The sequence below is a fragment of the Patella vulgata genome, chromosome 1 (genome assembly GCF_932274485.2).
Source record: "Patella vulgata chromosome 1, xgPatVulg1.2, whole genome shotgun sequence".
NCBI lineage: Eukaryota > Metazoa > Mollusca > Gastropoda > Patellidae > Patella > Patella vulgata.
The window spans coordinates 55,843,385-55,856,387 of NC_065879.2; the positions used below are offsets into that span (position 1 = coordinate 55,843,385).

A 13,003-nucleotide genomic window follows, 5' to 3' on the forward strand; every position below is an offset into this window, starting at 1 on the left:
ATCACGTTTTTAGCTTGTGGACACTATAGAGGTCACAATTTTTATCCGATTTTGTTGAAACTTGAAATCTAAGTTGATAATCCAAAGATCTCGGTTCCTTTCGATATTCGCGCATATCGGACCGTAACTTCCTGAATTATGGCCCCTGATTGTACGAAAAATCACGTTTTTAGCTTGTGGACCCTATAGAGGTCAAAATTTTTATCCGATCTAAAAAAACGTATTATTATATCACCGTTACACCATAAGAACGACTGAGTTTGAATTTCGTGAAAATCGGCCCAAAATTGACAGACAAAATGGCCGCAGTTCGTTCTCATATAGCGTAAAAATATGGTATATCAAGGTTGTGGACCCTATAGAGGTCACAATTTTTATCCGATTTTGTTGAAACTTGAAATGTAAGTTTATAACCCAAAGATCTCGGTTCCTTTCGATATTTGCGCATCTCGGAATGTAACTTCCTGAATTATGGCCCCTGATTGTACGAAAAATCGTGTTTTTAGCTTGTGGACGCTATAGAGGTCATAATTTTTATTTGATTTAAAAAAACGTTTAATTATATCACTGTTACACCATAAGGACGACTGAGTTTGAATTTCGTGAAAATCGGCCCAAAATTGACAGACAAAATGGCCGCAGTTCGTTCTCAAATACCGTAAAAACATGGTATATCAAGGTTGTAGACCCTATAGTGGTCACAATTTTTATCTGATTTTGTTGAAACTTGAAATGTAAGTTTATAACTCAAAGATTTCGGTTCCTTTCGATATTTGCACATATCGAATTGTAATTTCCTAAATTATGGCCCTTGATTGTAGGAAAAATCACTTTCTTTTTAGCTTGTTCTCTATCCATCTCTCGAAAATGTGGGCGTATTCTGCCTGGCAGCCGCTGGTTTATTATACGCCCACATTGAAATGTGGTCGTATATTGTCGTCGTACCCGTCCATCCGTCTGGCAGTCCGGCGTCTACAATTGCTTGTGGACGCTCTAGAGGCTTAAGTTAATATCCGATTGACTTTAAATTTATACACAGTTTTTAAGGTCATGAGACGAAGATGCCTATTGATTTTCACCGATTTCCGATAATTACTGCCAGAGTTATGGCCCTTGATCACTTCAAAAAATCTTGTCGACGCTCTAAAGGTCAAAGTTAATATCCAATTGACTTCAAATTTATACAGTGTTTAAGGTCATGAGACAAAGAAGCCTATTGATTTTCACAGATTTCAGATAATTACTGCCAGAGTTATGGGCCTTGATCACATCAAATAATCTTGTGGAAGCTCCAGAGGTCAAAGTTAATATCCGATTGACTTTAAATTTATACACAGTGTTTAAGGTCATGAGACAAAGAAGCCTATTGATTTTCAGCGATTTCCGATAATTACTGCCAGAGTTATGGCCCTTGATCACTTTGAAAAATCTTGTGGATGGTCTACAGGCTAAAGTTAATAGCCGATTGACTTTAAATTTATACACATTGTTTAAGGTGATGAGACGAAGAAGCCTATTGATTTTCAGCGATTTCTGATAATTACTGCCAGAGTTATGACCCTTGATCACTTTAAAAAATCTTGTGGACGCTGTAAAGGCTAAAATTATTATCCGATTGACTTTAAATTTATACACAGTGTTTGAGGTCATGAGATGGAGAATCATATTGATTTTCAACGATTTCGAATAATTACTGCCAAAGTTATGGCCCTTGATCACTTTGAAAAATCTTGTGACGCTCTAGAGGCTAAAGTTACATGTATCATCCGATTGACTTCAGATTGGTACACAGAGTTTAATGTCTTGAGATGAACAAGTATATTGATTTTCAATGAATCTTTATGACTTGAACAGCTAAATCCATGATGTTAAAAGTTTTGTATACTTAACATTAGCATGGGGCAGAACTTTATAAAAACCAAACAAATTTTAATGATAATTACTTAATGAGTTGTTACTCTTAATCAGCTTTTAATGTATTATAAATGTTCCATTACCGAAAAAAGTAAAAATATGCGACAACTCTTGTTGACTGCCCGGACGCTATAGCTGCTGTGGGCGTATGTTTCGTTGCCTGGCAACCCTATCTTTATGGTTTCTAAATTATATTAATGTATTATATGTTACTTTAATAATAAAGATTATGTTTGATGTGCATATTGTTGGGGTTGATATAAATATTTAATGGATGCCTACCGGCTTCAAACAAGTTCATTAAATCCCTTTGCGCAGCCAGGTTGTCATTCGTTAAACTTAACTTCCGGTATAATTCGGATACTAACAAGAGTTGTTTCCCTTGACGATGACAAGATATTCATGCACCGTAACTAAAATAACTGTTGTTCTGATGACATTACTACACGGTACTGGTGTTTAGGGGTCGCTGAGGTCACAGGTGATAGTTCATACGTCGCGTGCTATTCTTTTAATCATCGACTGGCATTCTACTAGAATTGTCACTAAATTAAGCAGAGGTCACAGGTGATAGGTCATAAGTCACAGGTGGAATCGCTAACGTCGCGTGCTGATGTTTTTATCATCGACTACCTTATTCTAGTAAATTATTATACGGTAATCAAAGTAAACAATGAAACAAACAAAAAAACAACTAGAATAAAAACTAGAACTGCGAAGCAGTAATGAGGGGTTTCACCGGTGCCACGTTACCCTAAACATATGTCACTTCCGGTACCAATGAAACCATTAAACAGGTTTCCACATAAGCATTGCACACATCAAATAAAATGGACGCCGAATCAACCAAATCCAGCAATATCAATTCATTTTATACATTTGTTACATGTAAGTTACAGTACTTCCAGTGATAATGAAAATGTTCAATTAGTTTTATGAAATCAGAAATGGCATAAGGCATCACATGGTGTAAATTTTATGTAAATCGAATAATAATTGCCACTTTTATAGACCAAAAACCTTGAAAAGTGACTTGTAGAAAACCGTCTATTTCTCTGCAACCTTACAAGTTAGAAACCATATTCTGGTATCTGTATGATCGTATTGGTTCAATCTATTTGTTGATTGGAATCAAATATCATAATTTTAAGAACGTTACAAATCAGACTCATTTGAAAGAAATATCTGTTTTGAAGGCTAAAAATACAGTTTTTGCCAAAATGACGTTACTTCCGGTGATAATGAAAATCTTAAATTACTTGTATGAAATCGTAATTGGCATTAGGTATCAAACAGTGAAAATTTTATGAAAATCGAATAATAATTGACACTTTTATGGACCAAAAACCTTGAAAAGTTACCTGTTGAAAATTGTCTATTTCTCCGCAACTGAACAAGTGAGAAACCATTTTATGATATCTATATGATCCCATGGGTTCATTCTATTAGTTGATTGGAATCAAATATCCAAATTTTAAATAAATAACAAATACGACTCACCTGAATAAATTATTTGTTTCGAAAGCTATAAATATAGTTTTTGCCCAAATTGTAGTACTACCGGACTTCTTTATTTGTTGTGTTCCTTGTGATCGTAAATAATACTACAGCAACAATGATTTCACAGCTTTATTAGTAAACTGGAAATAACTTTGCAGGTTCCTCGTTCTCAATGGTAATGACTGGTAAGAATTTCTGGGTGAGCTCTAATCTAGCTCTCCTCTACACCCTAATTTATACCCCCTACTTTCCCAGGTCTTTAATAACCTTGACGTGAATTTTCACGCCATATAAGGAATAAAACTTTCCCATAAACAAGACAGGCAACATTACCTATTTTTGGTCAACCGACCATAGGTCAATAAACAGCTAGAATTTGTGGACTATTTTGACAATGATTATAATTTAACTAAAACATCACTGTTTTTTACGAACAACTATAACCACTTTCATTTAGTACTTATGATTTCACAGCTTTATTAGTAAACTGGAAATAACTTTGCAGGTTCCTCGTTCTCAATGGTAATGACTGGTAAGAATTTCTGGGTGAGCTCTAATCTAGCTCTCCTCTACACCCTAATTTATACCCCCTACTTTCCCAGGTCTTTAATAACCTTGACGTGAATTTCCACGCCATATAAGGAATAAAACTTTCCCATAAACAAGACAGGCAACATTACCTATTTTTGGTCAACCGACCATAGGTCAATAAACAGCTAGAATTTGTGGACTATTTTGACAATGATTATAATTTAACTAAAACATCACTGTTTTTTACGAACAACTATAACCACTTTCATTTAGTACTTATGATTTGACTTTATAGACCAAATTGAAGAGACAATTTTGTAAAGAGCCAAAATTGTCTCAAGGGCCATAGTGCTACAAATTACGTCATTTCCGATGATATTGAAAATGTTAAATTGGTTTGACCTAGTTAAAATTGACATTACGAATCCAATGGTGTCACTTTTATGATAATCCAATAATAATTGACTCTTTTACAGGCAAACTAGCGTAAATAGTGACTCATGCAAAATTGCCCATCTCTCGGCAACTGCTCATATTACAAACTAATTTTCACATACATTCTCTTCGTATGGATTATTGCTACAAGTTTATGAAAGTTGCGAAGAAATATTTTAAAATATGAAAAGCCTGAATGGGTTGTAAATAGCTCATTTTTTCACCTTTTTTCACCTTTAAATCGAAATCGAAATTAAAAAAAGTGAGTCCGATGTTTTCTGCGCCTTTACAGGACACACCCTTTCAGTCATACCAAATTTGAGAAAAATAATATTTGCTTTCAAAAAGTTGTACAGAACTCTCAAAATTGTAGTTTTTGTTACATTTACGTCACTTCTGTTGCCGAAAGGCAACTTTACCGGTAACAAAAAAATGACATTTTGGACCACGGAGAATATGAACTTTGTTTTATACAAATCGAGCAATAAATAATTAATCCAGGACCGAAACACTGAATTAGCCAATGGCGGCCAAGGAAAATTACGGTGACAAAAAATGGTGGCATTTTTGGTCAAATCAGATGACTCTTTAACCCTGGGCAAAATACCACGTAAAAGTATTCATAAATAAAAAAGTTTTTTGTAAAAATTTAAATTTTCAAAATTTGGTGCCTAATATTTCCAAAGATTCGTCGAAAATCAAAAATCTAAACTACCGTAGCTATGTGCCCGGTCTCAGACTACGTCTAAATGTATCCAATGTTAAAATCCGACGATTATTGTTAATATTACTGCAATATTGAAAAAAGTGACAACTTTGTCGTTTCGGACATTTCTCATAGTCGTAGAACGTTCGAAATAGCTTTAATCTCTAAGTCACACCCACTTTCCTAGTTAAACCGAAGACATCGAATTGATCTGACAAGTAGTTTCTGAGATATGCTCAAGTCGAAAAAAAAAAATAATAATAAGAAGAATAATCTTAACAAAAACAATAGTGTTTCACACAAGCTACGCAGTGTGAAACCCTAATAATAATCTTGACAAAAACGCAGTGTGAAACCCTAATAAATAGTATTCTTTATTTTACATGATTTACGTGTAAGGCTCTACAATGGGACTGAAACACTCGCATTTGCGAGTGAATTTTGACAATGGCGACCAGATATTTATAAATGCTAGGTTTCTGGCGAGTGAACATATATCTTGAAGTCCCCAATAGACAAAATCAGCTAACGTGTCACGTGACTTGAAAACAAGGCTACGTTACAATTTATAGTAATAAAGCGCGGAAAAAATGTTTCTAAGATTTTTGTAAGAGCCAGTGATTAACTTTGTATTGTATAAAATAACTTTTTCGTATAATATATATACCAGTAACTAATAACTGATTTATATGTGCAGTTGTAATCAAATCTTCGATTGATAATAGACTATAATTAGCTATCATTACCAGCACTCAGCAGCGAATAGGCTATCGCGGTACACTGAATTGACGGCATTATTGCATGGCTTCTACTACACTGCATTGTGTATGTTGTTCTAACCACGCTGGTTGTTGCGCGTGTGTTACAAAGCTGATAAAACACTGGACCAAATCCCTTCGTAGTTTCCCCAAAATAAATCCAGTCAATGGGCCGAATGGTTAAAACAAGGAGGTAAAAAGAATGTTGGTGAAAAAAGTTACAAATTCTTTCGTGAAGCCTACGTCCATGAGATATACACAGCACAATATCGGTCTGACCCTGTTGGGGATATATTTCACTATATTAAAGCTAGATGTTATCGATCACTGAAAAAAAACGAAGAACCACATTATATATATCTAGTACTCGAAGCAACAGGCGAAGTTGAAAAACACGCCTCTGTGCACAAAGCTCCCTGTTCGTGTAAAGGGGGGAGTGGAGGACACTGTAACCACGTATTCGCTCTAATATTTCAGTTGAATGATTTTTCGTGTTTGGCAATAAAAGACATACCGATTGATGAGTGTTGCACCAGCCAGCCACAAACTTGGCACATTCCCCCGGGCAAAAAATATATGCCCATTGCCTGTCATGGGAACGCATTTTGCACGTGCAGCAACTGATTATAATAATGAAAGAAAACGAGATCCTGTTAGATGCAAGCTCTTTGATGCTAGAGGCCCCACGATTAAATCCGGCTTTAATAATAATTAAATCTGTAAGAAACTTTTGCCTTGATCACATTTTGATAGATATAAATGATTCTCATAGTTTGGAGAAACGAACAGTTCTGCAAAATGATTGCACTGAGTGGTTATATGAACATAAATATAGATTAACGGCTTCTAATTTTAATAAAATATATTCACGGGTTAAAATACCTACAGATGCCATGCTTTATTCAATATTTTTATCCAAAGATTTATCCAACATTAAAGCTATTTCACATGGTAAATTAAACGAAAAAATAGCAAGAACAATTTATGCCAAAAAAATGCAAAATCAAACACCAGGATGTTTAGTTTTTGACGCAGGACTATCAGTGCACCCGTCTATGCCCTACCTGGGTGCAAGCCCTGATGCAAAAGTGTTTGACCCATCTGCTTATGAAGTGTATGGCCTATTGGAGATAAAATGTCCATTTTCAAAGAAAAAACGAAACGCTCGAGCAAGCTGCAACAGACACCGCATTTTATCTTGAGAAAAATGGAGATAGTTACAAACTAAAAAGGAAACATCCAAATGGATACTTCTGTCAAGTTCAGGGACAATTAGCGCTCACAAGATTAAAATGGTGTGATTTCTGCGTATACCTTTCCGAATCTAATGAAATGTGTGTTGACAGAATATATTTTGACAATGTTTTTTGGACAAATGAACTTTTCCCCAAACTTTCTGATTTCTACTTGCATTATGCAATGAGATTTCTTATACATGGACATATATAGTTTATTTCTTATTTATGAAATTAAATATTTAGGACGATAAAATTACCACTTCGAATATCAGATCTATATTACACAGTGTAGCTGTTACATTGGGTAACATACAGATTAGCATTGTGAAGAAAAAAAATAACTGTCACTTCCTTGGCCGAAAATACAGCCCCAATTTTTATAATTAGGCCTTAGGCCTAGGAATAAATAAAGCACACGCAAATAACGTCTATATTTCTAGACTGAGTTGACTGTCACTTAATATATATAGAACTAATTATGAGAAAAGAATAATGTTTTTTTTGTTATTTTGTGTCGATATACCATTTCTTGTCTTAATGTACATCGTTACAATAAAAGCCTTATAAACATACACAGATTGTTTAAAACATAAATTTCAACAATCATTATCCGATAGAAGAACAGGATTTTGCAAATTCGAAAGAAGACAAGCAACTGTCCATATTTGATTAATGCTACCAAACATTGTAACTGGTATTACCGAATTAAATATTCTGAACCTACGAATTTTACAAATTGCTCGCTCGACATGTATACGATGCTTAGCTATTGTCTGGGTTTTTATAACATCATCTTCTTCAAATCCAACCTTATTTCTGAGAAAAGGTGGAATATTCAAATGTAGTTTAAGCTTGCACAATTCTTCGTGAATTTCAAAACCTTTGTCGGCCATGACCCCGTCACCCTCGTTTATCTCCCCGTGTGCAACCTTTTGCCTCAAAACCTCCAAAAAACCAGACCTAGTTACTATCTGTTTATCGCTTATTGACCCTTCGTAAAGTTGTGATACAAACATAATTCCTCCGTTGGGATCTACGCCTATAAGACCCTTTAATGTTGTGTGCGATTTATAATAACTGTAATTTTCACTGTGTTTCTGCAGTGCACTTGGAACCTGAATTTTAAGCTCAGTTGCATCAATAATTATTAAATTATTCGGATAAATATCAAGAAAGTCTTTCGGAGAATTCTCTAAAATAATAGTGCGATTTGGCCAAATTTTGAGACTACCCAAAGTAAGGTATAAGTAATTTATCCACGTGTAAAGAATATTAGTTACCGTGCCATCAGATATACAAAATCTCTCACCGAGATCAATATTTGTTAACCCCATTCTCAGTTTCATTAGCAGTAGAAGATATTCGTCTTCTATTAGTAATTTATGGGATGTCGGTCTTATTTTGATTTGATCAGTTTGGGTAGCATTTTCATGTACAGAAATATCTTGTGTGTCATTGTTATCGAACAAGTTTTCGGTATCAATCTGACTTGATTTTGCTGCATTTGTATTCCAATATGTTAAAAGTTTTCGGTCAATTCCAGGTAGAACAAATTTTAAGCTATTATAAAACTCCTCGTGGGAATTAAATCCGGTGAAGTGTGTGAACAATTTAAATTCTTTCTTAGCACTTGTACACTTAGACAGTAAATGTGAAACTGAAAATTTATGCGTGCATGATATTTGTTGAAAACGTCTCTCAAGGTCACCACAGAAGTCGTAATCAAATGTTTGGGTTTTTCGAGATACGAGGTGACCAGTGACACTGTCTCCCTCTCTCTCCGATGCCGTGTCTGTCGCTTCGTCCTCTTCCACTCGTCTAGCGGTCAATTTTGTTAAAACATTAGAGTGTCTTGGATTTACTTCCTTTGTCCATTCAAAAATTTGTGGAATAGCATCGGATTTCAATTTTTTATACGTCCACATTCATAATGTGAACGTATTATGCCGTCGCCCCTGTCTGTGTGTGTGTGTGTGTGTGTGTGTGTGTGTGTGTGTGTGTGTCTGTGGTTCGCCTACAGGGCGCAATTCTTCATGGATTTTCTTCAAACTTGGTATACTTATTCCTTATACCCCAAGGAAGATCCCTATTGTTTTTGGTGCATGCCCGACCCCCCGGGGCAGAGCCACGCCCATTTCTAGTATTTGTTTGTTTGTCGTCTACAGGCCACATTTCTTAACTAATAATCTTGAAACTTTGCATACACATTCTTTGTACCCTAAGGAACATCCCTATCGTTTGGGGTGCATGCCCAACCCCCAGGGGCAGAGCCACGCCCATTTTCTTTTCGTGTGTCTTTGTGTCGCCTACAGGGCGCAATTCTTACTGGATTTTCTTCAAACTTGGTATACTTATTCCTTATACCCCAAGGAAGATCCCTATTGTTTTTGGTGCATGCCCGACCCCCAGGGGCAGAGCCACGCCCATTTCTAGTTATTCTTTAAGTGGCATTTAGCGATCAGGGAACAAATTAACAGAACACAGTTTTTATGGGATACAATCACTAGTTTATTCTAAAAGCACGACGTTTCCACAAGTATTCTCTTATCGTTATCAATCAAGCAAAAAAAAACAAAAAAAAAACGTCATGCTTTTAGAATAAAGACATCGATTGTTTTAAAATAAAAATTGTGTTCTGTTAATGTGAACGAAATGTTATACTGATAGCAGTCCTACAACCCAGTTTTATTTCACAGACCCTCAATGCAAACTGGACCATATCAAACAAAACAGGAATGTGGACGTATATTGCTGCGTTAGCGATGCTCTTGTTTTTACTAGCATCAGGCTCAATGAAAGACTCGGGTAAAAAATGTTCACTACATATTTTTGTTAAAGAATTAACATTAAAAAATCTAGGGTCTCGTTTCATTTTCACGATCCATGCTTTTAAGAGAGGTTTGTTGTTTATTGGGAGACCATGAAAAGATAAGTCCTTACGCTTTTTGGAATTGTGTTTACACCCTCCTGCACAACAATAGTGCGGCATAATTATAATAATAACAATGGCGGGTGTCGGCACGAAGGCCTACACCGGTCCGGTACCTAAATGTTAGTCACGAGAATGTGGACAAATCGATAATAATAACATAATATTAAAACAATAGTAAGTCGTATATGTTTGGGATAAACACTTGGGAGTTCTGTAATGTTAATATAATAAACTTGATTAGCTTTATAAAACTATAAACGGTTTGTTTATGTTGTTACAACCATTACACAAGCTATGCTATGACGCGAGAGTTGTAGTGTTGTACCCAATTCAGATCATGTGACATTCTCGATGACGTTAGCTGATTTTGTCTATTAACACTATAGCTATCTGAACTTTTCTCCGTAAAGATAACGTAATCGTAAATGATCCTGGTCAAATGTCACTCTTGTTACTTTCCTGGTTTGAAATTGGGTCAATCTCATTGTCCTCTGCGAGGAAATTCTCATTGCGCATGCGCTGTATTTATCGGAAGTTTGCGAGACAGCTGACAACATGGCTAGCAGACGAATCAAACCTATATCGTCTTACTTTACTAGTAAAGTAACTTCGTCTCGCAGTGAGTCTCAGTTGGGGAAAAATGATGATAGTCATGCTACTGACGCTACACCACCCAAACAAGCAAAATTACAAGCTTTGCCGACCGCCGTCTTAGTCTCGCAGTGAGTCCCAGTCGGAAAAAAATGTTTAAAACATCTTTTTTTATTATTATTATAGGACGACGAGTTATGTTTGTTCACAATATAATTTAGCTATATCATACGACAAATTATTCTAATCTTCAGACTTGGCAACTGAAAATTTTGTTTGGCTAGTGGTTTTGAAAATTTACTTATGTTTGCACAAGTAAGTTCAAAATGCTGTGTAGAGCCTTGTTTACGTGACAGTAATAATTTTTAAAAATGTGTCTGCAAAAAAGTTTTTTAAAGCAAATGTGCCTGCGCACGCCGTGCGCATGTGCGCGGAAATATCGATGCCTGGACTTGATAGTTGACACAATTTTGGACACTTTTCAGCTACAAAAATGTTACTCAAGTCCGATAGTTGATTGTTGCGTGTCCGTTTATATGCACTTGAACGATGTCCAGTGTTTTTCCACAATGAGCTGTTCATCTACTCCTGCAGCAAACAAATGTGTAGCTGCAATACATGTAGCTCTCAATTAGTGGTCCGTAGAGTTCCCTTTGAATCTAGCCACCTGGCAGATGCGTTTTATTGTCTGCTGTAATAAACGAATTCCCATAGGCGAGTCACCATACCATACATTAGAATCTGGTAGCTTCCTAGGTCTCGGATAAAAAGCATCAGTCGGTCTGAAAACTAGAAATAATCTGGTTTTTAACATGATTTTCTAAATCGTCACCAGTCTAATTGAAAGAATGGTTGTTTTGTTTCTGTGGCTTAACATGCAATACAATCTGGTCAATTTATTTTATGAAAAGTTGATTTTACAACCCATTTAATCAAAGGCCAATCAAAATGCTTCTGAATTTAGAATAATTGTAATGTGTACATATTCATCAAATGATTCTAGACTGGGTAATGAAGAGCAAAATAAACAACCATATAGTAGTAGCCTACCTTAAACTCGTGTATTTTTTTATAAAGACGTATTGTAGATTTTGCCGGTTTTGATACGCTCTAGTGACCTTAGGTTGTATTCTGCATTGGTTCAAGTCACCCGGAACGGTTTTTGACACATCTGCACAATATTGTATGCATTTCCTCCCCTCACTCTCAGTGTTATTTGAGAGTTGAGAATATTGGCCAACAGTACGTAAGCTCCTATGCTCCTGTCCACTTTTTTCTTCTTGGGCACATAATCCATCATTAACTAACTTTTGTAGCTCCAATAGTTGCAACGGTTCAGCAAATCTGGAATTACTACGATTATTATTGGCCAACAGTACGTACATGTAAGCTCCTATGCTCCTGTCCAATCTTTTCTGCTTGGGCACATAATCCATCGTAAACGAACTTTTGTAGCTCCAATAGTTGCAACGGTTCAGCAAATCTGGAATTACTACGATTATTATGGACTTTGTATTCCACTTTAGAGTCAGAGTTTGTATCCACACCCGATATATCAGAATAAATATTTTACCCTATATTAAAATTTGGATTTTCAATCCTTGGATTTGCATTCTCCCCCAAATCCAATATGTCACTCCATATATTGTCATAACTAGGAACAATTTTTGACGGGGTAATAAATATATCCTCTCCACTGGAAGACATGACTGTATTGATATCCTTGTTTTGTTTGTTTTAATTGTTAACAAATCACTCAGTGGCAGTCACATGTCTGCGGTCTTGGTTTAAGTAACTGTCCATTATTTCTGAGGTGTTACAAGACGCTATTGTTTTAAGATGTCTATTATTTTAGACAGAGTGGCTATGGTTTAAGTTAGATAATAGCCTCAGACTCCATTATGTAAATACAAAGAAAAACTTCGGGGCTAACGCCACTCAGTTGTTCTTTCTATTTACATAATGGACAATCTTCGGCCATTATCCATTACATATACCAAAGATCTCAGTTCCTTTTGATATTCGCTCATTTCAGACCATAACTTCCTGGATTATGGCATTTTTTTTATTAGTGTAGCACCATAGGTCTTTTGTCTGACGTGAAGAGCGGGCGGTCCTAAAAACTGGTTGCCACATCCTACATACGACCCATGCATCTTTTCTTACTACATATTTCTGTAGCCTTGTGATCGTCTAGAATTTGTCCCTAACTGTCTTTACTTCTGCTTCACGTTGTGTATTTACTTCTTACTGTTTTCTTAAGACGTTTGTCTTACCAGGAATAACAATGCAACAGTTCGCTTCTACATTTTATATAGCATAGCCGAATACATGTATACAAGCACAGATTACAATACTAGCTAAAACCATTTCTCCACCCTAGCCAGCCTTGCGGCTG

At 35.8% G+C, this 13,003-nt stretch overlaps 1 pseudogene; it reads left to right on the forward strand.

The window, feature by feature from the left end:
* Positions 1-6,020: 6,020 nt before the first annotated feature.
* On the forward strand, positions 6,021-7,333 carry LOC126809812 (uncharacterized; annotated as a pseudogene).
* Positions 7,334-13,003: the final 5,670 nt, after the last annotated feature.